The following is an 8,923-nucleotide window of genomic DNA, read 5'->3' on the forward strand; positions in this document are numbered from 1 at the left end:
TGCCGTAAGGAGAGCAGTAAAAGGATTGTTGTGGTCTTGCTCGTTCTCCGGCCTCCTCCCAAGAGGTATCCAGTAAGATTTATATCTACCTGTCCCATTCCCAATAATGTTGATCTAGGGATAGAATATTTTCAGAACAAAAAAAACCATTTTACTGGTCCTCTTAAGGGGGAGGGTCTTTATACTTGACTTAAATCCTTCTCGCCAAATAGGGTTACACAGCCATATTTTTTATCTTGTAAAACTGCTTATCCAAGCAAACAGCAAACAGAAATCAGAGAAGTTATGCAGATTAGAACATACTGGAAAATACACAAATATGAGTGAGCTATTTAGATGGGAGTAATATAAGTTCCCAGTCCAAACCAAGAGAGGAGTCTGATTTTACTCAAGGAGTTCTCTCTCTGTGAAGTCACTAGGGAGGCCAGCTGGAGAGAGGGACATGTTAAAGAGCCGGCTCCCCTTATATGTCAACATTCTACAGCGTCCAAAGTCCTTCTGTCTTTCCACATGTCTCTCCCTAAGAATCTCTGGAACTATACATATTTCTTTCCCAAGAAGCTCTGGCCCTGACTGCCCTTTTCACAGGTATGCAGTCTGTCACCTCAGCATTGTCTCACAAATCAAGCATTACATCTCCCTCTATAAACTCAAAAACATACAAAACAATCCAGGTTTAATGAGAAGCCTGGTTATACTTACAGCAGAAATTGAAGAGAAATTTAATTTCACAAAATTACAGAATTTGAGAGTTAGAAGAAATCTCAGTGGCAATGTAGTCCAACAAATTCATGAAAAGAATTGCCACTATGACATAGCCAACATATATGACATCCAGCTTCTGCTTGAAGACCTCCAAGGAAGGGGAACTCACTTTCAAGGAAAGTTATTCTACTTATGGATGACTCTAATTATTAAGAAAATTCCTGATATCGAGTATAAGTTTTTTTCTTTGCCACTTCTGATTTAGTTCTCTTAGCCATATTGAACAAGTCTCATTTCTCCATATAGCAGCCTTTCAAATACTTGAAAATCATTTTCTGACTCCCCTCCCCCCATTTTTGAATTTTTTCTTTTCCAGCTAAACATACTCAGTTCCTCTAGCTAAGCATGTTTATATCCTGGTTGACTTCCTCTGTATACTCTCCCTCTTGTTAAAGTTCTTCAACTGTGGCACCAGAACTTAATGCAGTATTCCAGATGAGGACTAATGAGGGCAGATTAGAAGGACTATTGCCTCCCACTCCTGTTAAGTTATGTTTTTCAATGCAGCCCAATATCATATTATCTTTTCTGGCTGCCACAACACAATGGAGATTAACATCGAGCTTTCAGCGTACTAAAAACTCCAGATATTTTTTCAGAACAACTGCTGTCTAACCATGCTTTCACAATCTTGTAATTGTAAATTTGATTTTTTGTAAGCAAGTGCAGCACTTTACATTTATCTTTATTGAATGTCATCTTATTAGATTTAACCCAATGCTCTAACCTATTGAAAATCTTTTTTTATCCCAATTTTATAATAAATCATATTAGCTGTCCCTTCTGGCTTTGTGTCACCAGCAAATTTGCTGAACCCTTTCTCAAAGTCAATAATGAAAATGTTCAAAGGGCCAGACATAGATTCCTGTAGTACTACGTTAAAGACTTCCTGCCACATTAATATTGAACTATCAAATACTGCTCTTTGAAATCAGTCATCCAAACAGTTCTGGCCCATACCTCTTCATCTTTTCCACATGTTATTGTATTTTTTAAAAAGCCTTGCCAAGATATAGGTAAATATATCCATGGTACTGCCCTCATACACTAGTTTAGTAATCCAGTTAAAAAGGGATAATTTAAGATGACTTGTTCTTTTTTTTTTTTAATAGAACACTAAGGCACGAACTCTTCCTGAACCCATCATGGCCTCTTCTTTTTTTCAGATGTTCCTCAATCACTTTGGTAATTATCTGTTTGAGGATTTCCCCAGGAATTAAAGTAAAATTCATTGGCCTATAGTTTGGTATCTTGTTTTATCACATTCATATATAAGAAACAGTAAATTAGTCAAATCTTGGTGTCTTGCTACAATGATGTGGAAATGTTGACTAATGGTGGGTCTTTCTAGGAACTACGTCTATACTGTATGACTAACATGCAGCACTATACAATTTACACATATAGGTAAAACTTAAGCAAATTATCTCCTAGCTAGAACTTGGTAACTTAAACTGAGATTTCATTGGAAATAGCCATACCACCCTGAATGTGCCCAATCTAATCAGATTAAAATGGAAACAAATAATTTTAATAGAAGCATACCAGTTATCCTAATTGTTTTCTGCTTTCAGACATTAACTTACAGCTTATATGGTTATAAGATAGAGGTTAGCTACAATTTGCATTTATGTATCAAAAATGTATAGAAGGGGTAATAAGTAAATGAGTGTTAAGTGTTAGTTATATTCTAAAACAGCGAAAATAATGTTATTGGTTCCCTTTCTTTTTGTTACATTTTCTTAAGAATTTAATTGCTTCATTCTTGGTATAATGTAAAAAGCTAAGTAAATTGTTTTAGTATTTAAACTGGTATACTTCTAGAAAAAAATAGTATTTCTAACTTTTTTTTTTGTCAGGGGGTAGTGGATAAGTGACTGCAGAGAGGCCAGTTTTCAGAAATACTCATTTAAATATTTCACATACAAAACAACTATTTCTACATTAATTTTAAAGAAAAGCAACCTTGCCAGATCTGAACAAAAACACTGAAATTTGTCTGACTTTTTTCTGTTTTAAAAAAAAACCGTAAAGCAAAGGAGGGAATTGAACCAATGAAAATACAGTGACCCTCAGAGATGACAGTTTTTATACTAATTAGCAATCTTGTCCCTGAGCATGTGAGCTGATCAGTGAGATATACTTCCTACTACTATATTGTTTCTTGGAGGAGTAAGATGACCATGGTCAGGATCAACTTTAACCTCAAAGGACTCAACAGGCATGCCTGGTGATCAGTAACCCTGGACTTTGTGATTTGATTAGATAGCACAGGCCTGAGGTAAAAGTAAAATCTCTGTACCATAGTCCCACAAAATGCCTTTACATTTTGAAGAATTAAAATGATAGTGATAGGCTATTGTTTGTGTTTTATTTATTTGTTAAAACATGTTTAATAGGACTGTTTTAAAATTTTCTTTTGTAATATTTATAGCAGCTCTTTTTGTGGTAGATAAGAATTAGGACTTGAAGGAATGCCCATCAGTTGGGGAATAGCTAAACAAACTGTGGTATATGGTCATCATGGAAAATTATTGTGCTATTAGAAATGACAAGCAGGATGGTCTTAGAAAAACCTGGAAAAACTTACATGAACTGATGCACAGTGAAATGAACAAAGTCAGGATAAAGTTGTACACAATAATAGAATATTGTTTGATGAAAAATTACGAATGACTTAGCTCTTCTCAGCAATACAGTGGTCCAAGACAGTCCCAGAGGACTAATGATGAAGCATACTATCCGCCACCAGAGAAAGAACTGATATTGTTTGAATACAGACTGAAGCATTGCTATTTTCACTTTTTTTTCCTTTTATTTGAACCTTCTTGTACAAGATGACTAATATGGAAATGTTTTACCTAATTGCACATGTGTGACCTATATCTGATTGCTTATTGTCTCAGGGAGAGGATGGGGAGGGAAAGAGGGATAGAATTTGGAACTCAAAACTTTAAATAAAAGTGTTAAAAATTTAAAAAAAAGAATCTTCTGTGGTGGGTGAAATAAATTGCTATTTTTTCCCAGTGTCCATTCTATACCTTAAATATCTTTTCTAGAAGGGACTCTATACATGAGCCATAGAGAAGCTTTAAGAGGTTTTCCTCAGATTTTGACTCTAAGGAAGGAACATAATGAACCAGAGTACAAGAGAAACCTGACTCCTCTGGGAAGTATTATAATATGAATAATACTGGGGTAAGTATGTCAAGAGCATGAGCCTCTTATGAGAAAAAGGCCCCAGGCCACTGATGGACTTATGAACAGTTATTTGGAATTGTAACAGGTTAAATGATTTGTTCATTGTCACACAGCCAATATGTGTCAAAAATAGTACTTGAATCTAGGTTTTCTTGACTGTAAAGCTAGCTCTCTTATGCACTACATATTGTACTATGGCTGTGTGGTGGGAACAATTTCTTACCACTACTTCTACTAAAGTTAAGCTAGCTTTTTCCATAAAAGGTAACCATCCTCAAGTCTTGATTAATTTTTGGCAGGGGTAGGGAACCTGCTGCCTCCAGGCCACATGTGGCCTTCTAGGTCCTCAAGTGTGGCCCTTTGACTGAATCCAAACTTCACAGAACAAATCCCATTAATAAAAGGGTTTGTTGTGTAAAACTTGGACTCAGCCAAAAGGCCACACTCAAGGACTTAGAAGGCCACTTGTAGCCTCGAGGCAGCAGGTTCCCCACCCCATATAGGGGACGAAGGCTCTGGCTGTTGAGCTATCCCATCCTGGTTGCCCGAGTATAAAACAGGCAGAAGCAGCCCTAAGCATGGTCTGTGCTTGACTGGCCGACCAAGATGAGTGATTACTCAGTCAAAGAAGCTGAATCAGCTCCTGGTGTCCTCACATATCCTTAGCTGACTGTGACTAAGTATGTATCTCCTTTTGTTAACCTTTGAATGACTTCTAAGCATCTCATTTTGTTCTAGTATCAAATTAATGACAGAGGGACTAACCTGAATCTGGCCAAGCCCAGAAAAGTTTGCTTTTGCCTGGCACGTGACTTAATAAATGTTTATTGATTGATTTGTGGTTTGTTTACAGGCTCCTTTCAGTCCTTTGTATCTTCTGAAGTTTCTGTGTCTTCTGAAATAAAACCTGACCTGTACATGATGAATGCTTTTTTTTTTAACCTTAGGTGCCTCTGTAACCATAGGGACGACGTGGTGAAGGTCGTTCAGCTATTTCTTTTTGCCCTTTGCCTTAGTCTCTGTACTCTTATGCCGATGGATTTCCCAAAGTAAATATTGCTTTACTATTCTGTAAAATAGTACCAAAACATCTGTAACTCTATTCTTTTGTTAATTCTGAGCCTCCAGCCAGGTACAGTGCATCTAACAAAAACACCTTTGTGTTAGATTGATCTTTACCTTTTCTTTAGATGGCTGCTTCCTAGTTGCCTCCTCCCAACTGTATTTACAAGCTATTTACACGGGTTATTTATAATAGATACAAGGTTACTGCTTAAAACTAAAGAAAGGTAAACGGACTTCCTGTGCTCAGAGGTTTAAAGCTTCCAAGAAAGAATCCAAGGAGAGAAAGAATGTAAGATTACTGATGGGGTGCTTGTGTTTGGGTGCTTGTACTTGGACCCCAATTTCTCCCTAGCCTCAGAAACATTGTCTCTGACAACCACTCCCCAGCCCAAGGACACTGTGCCTCAGCACGACCTCCCTAGTGCAGCTACACAAAGCTGGGTGAGAGAGTGCTGGGCTGCTCAGGCCCCAGCCCTCAGATCATGTCTTTGGAAGCCTCCCAACTTCTTAGTAAGTTCCTGTCTTGTGAGAAAGCTTTCCCTTGTTGGAGAGCATTCTCTCATCAAGACACAGGGACAGGGGTGCCTTGCCCAGCCCAAGGAGTTTTGTCCTTGGCCAGCCCAAGGACTCTTCCTCCTGCCAGACTCCAAAGATCCATACCTCTGTTATCTCCCTCCCTGTCTGGTATACTCCCTGTACTTTCTCATCCATAGCTCCCAAAGACACCTGTACCTTTAGATTACTTCATCAGTGTCCCTGGCATTCCTTTCCTATGCCCTTTTCCATATAAACCCTAGCTCTATCCTCAGTCTCTAGCAGGTTCCTTAAGAATCCTTGCTGGCTAAAAAGCATAACAATAAATCTTTGCCACCTTGACTTAAAGAATGCTTGAGTCTGTGAATTCATTCCAGACGACCCCATCCTGTACTCTGGTCTTTGAGGGGTCTCAACCTCTCAGACCTAAACATTACCACCTTAGGGTCTATAGTTGAGGGTTTCAGCCACATATCTGTGGTCCTGACACTACTCATGACAGATTGACCCACAGACCCTCACACCTAGAATCCAGGTTCCTTTCTTTGTGAAAGTTGGCTCTGTTTGGATGGTTTCTCTATGACTACACTTAGCTTTTTTTTTTTTAAACACAAAATCCCACCTTTAGAAAATTTTTAAATGTTTTAAATTTTATGGTTTACTGTTTAAACCACTGAGAGAAAATATTGAGACTGATGTGTGCAGTGATATACTTAAAAGTTTTATATTATGAACTTTCACAATACAAAATTGTGTTTACATTGAAACATTTTACAATTTTCTGAGTTTTTTTTTCTCTGAAAGACATCAAAATATGTTTCAAATTACTCTAGGAAGGAATTAATTAGCAGTTAGAGGGGAAAAAGTAGACAACTTAAAACATGACATTATCATTGTATATTTACATATAAAACAAGAAGTAATCAACTATATAGAAAGTAAAAATATTTCATTACAAAGTCAGAGAAATTTGGAGATAGAAAGCCAGAAACTTACAAAGTTGTATTTGGTCACAGAATTAGAAATGTATGTGTAATGTGTAAATGGCATCTTTAAAAAAGATACAGAAGCTTTAGTTAAGGAAAAGTCCAAGATGAAATCTTTCTGTATTAAAAAAATAAAAATTTAAGTTTTTATTGACTTGATTTATACACAAAATAGATGGAAACTTTTCCTTTGACAGCATCAGGATAGTTGGCAAGAACTAACACCAAAGCTTTTTAAGACCTAGTAATATAAGCAAAATTTTCCCCTAGCTAGGTGTCACAGTGCATACAGCACTGGGTTTGAAGTCAGGAACACCTGAGCTTGAAATCCTGCCTCAGACACTTACTAGCTATGTGACCCTGAGGAAGTCACTTAGCTTGTCTGCCTGAATTTCCCCAGCTGTTGAATGGGAATAATAACAGCACCTCTCAAGGTTGTTGTAAGGCTTAAATGAGATATCTGTAAAGCACTTAGCACATTTATTAAGTAAGTGCTTAATGAATGCTTGTTTCCTTCCTTTAGAAAAATTAGAAAAATATCTATTTGTCAAATCAAGCAGATGCTGCCATTTCTTACCAGGCTATCCAATCCCAAGAAGGATAAAAGAGATTTTCCTTTGGGCCAAAAAACCACGTTCTTAAATATTTTTTTTTGCCCAACAGGATCTGCTTCCTGATACAGTCTCTTAACATATCTACTTCCTGATACAGTCTGTAACATAATATTGAAAAGGTTTAACAGTCGCTTTTCCAGAGTTTAATCGTTTTATCATTTTCTAATGCACCTGATGCAATGATGTTTTCTGTAGGGTGACAAGCTGTGGAGATCACAACATCTGTATGACCTTGTAACTTCTGCACAATCTCTTTTGTCTGAAGGTTCCAAATGTAAACAAGGTTATCTTCTGACCCGGACACAATCCACTTTCCACCAGTGACTAAAAAGTTGGCGAAAATACAATACTTCTCATTCTTGTGGCCAGTGTATGTCTTTAAACACTTTCCCTTGCTGTAGTCCCATAGCTTAAGTATGTTATCCAGAGTTGCAGCAAGAATGTATTTACCATTCGGAGAGAATTTCACAAAAGATACAAGAGGATTATCATCACCAATAAGAGTTTTTAAACATTGACCTGATGCGGTATCCCAGATACGGCAGAGCCCATCATAACTGCTTGACACTATCAAAGATCCGTCGCTGTTAAAATGCACAGCTGTAACTGGGTCCGAGTGTGCAGGTAAAGTCTTGAGACACTTCCCTGTTTTCACATCCCATATCCTTATGCTTTCATCAAAAGAGCCGGAAACGACGAGGTTGGATAGGGGATTGAAGCTACAGCAGAAGACGTAATTACTGTGTCCCTTCAGGGTTTTTAGACATTTTCCCGAACTCGCCTCCCAAATTTTAAGAGTTTTATCATCCGAGGCAGACACAAGAAGGTTGGAATCTGAAGACCAGGCAACATCTGAGATTTCCAGTTTGTGCCCAGATATTGTTTTCTCACATTTTCCATCATATGCTCCCCAAATTTTGATGAGCTTATCAGCAGAAGCACTTGCTAACCATTCTCCATTAGGGCTAAATTTTACCGAAGATACAGCTTTAGTATGCCCTACTAATGTAAATTTTAATGTGTAGTTTGGTTTTAAAGGTGGCTTGCTCTGATTGGTTGATGAAGAAGGTGTAGATTGTGTTCTCGGGGCTTCGGTCTCTGGTTTCTTTTCTGTTGCCATTTCTGTTCGGAAATGAGCAAGTCGGGCTTCAGGTGCTTAAGGGCTATGGGCTGAATGAAAGCACAGTTTTAAGCGGAAGGTATCACCGCGAAAAGAAAACCTGCGTTTGGGAAGTTAAATCTCACCTCCGCTAGGTTCCGCACCGGGGATCGGGGCGAGCGCCTCTGCGTCCGCTACTCTGCTGGGGAGCCCCCCTTCTCTGCCCGCTGGACGGAAGCAGCGCACAGGCTCCTCCGCCTGGCACCAGGCCAGTAGTGTCTAAGCATAGCTTGTTACAGCTCTCCCTGGTTCAGCCACGCTTGCCTTTTATACAGTAAACCGACTTTTAAAAGTGTGACCCATTATTCCTCACTTTATTGTGGTTCTTCCACCGCTCCCGACTTACACACCTCTTTGGCTTCTTTTAAGTCCCAACTAAAATCCCACCTTTTACAAGGTTTCCCCCACCCCTACTTAATTCCAGTGCCTTCCCTCTGTTAATTATTTCCTATATATTCTGTATAGAACTTGTTTGTATATATTTCTTTGCCTGTTGATTTTCCCATTAGACTGTAGGCTCCTTGAGGGCAAGGATTGCCTTTTGTTTGTTTTTGTACCCTCAGTGCTTAGCAGTGTGTTTGGCAAAGTAGTAGGGGTTT

At 38.4% G+C, this 8,923-nt stretch overlaps 1 pseudogene; it reads right to left on the reverse strand.

Moving 5' to 3' along the window:
• Window positions 1-6,334: 6,334 nt before the first annotated feature.
• Window positions 6,335-8,478, reverse strand: LOC114028621 (annotated as a pseudogene).
• Between the last annotated feature and the right edge of the window lie 445 nt (window positions 8,479-8,923).

The sequence above is a fragment of the Vombatus ursinus genome, unplaced genomic scaffold, assembly GCF_900497805.2.
Source record: "Vombatus ursinus unplaced genomic scaffold, bare-nosed wombat genome assembly UNPS02014893.1, whole genome shotgun sequence".
Taxonomy (NCBI): domain Eukaryota; kingdom Metazoa; phylum Chordata; class Mammalia; order Diprotodontia; family Vombatidae; genus Vombatus; species Vombatus ursinus.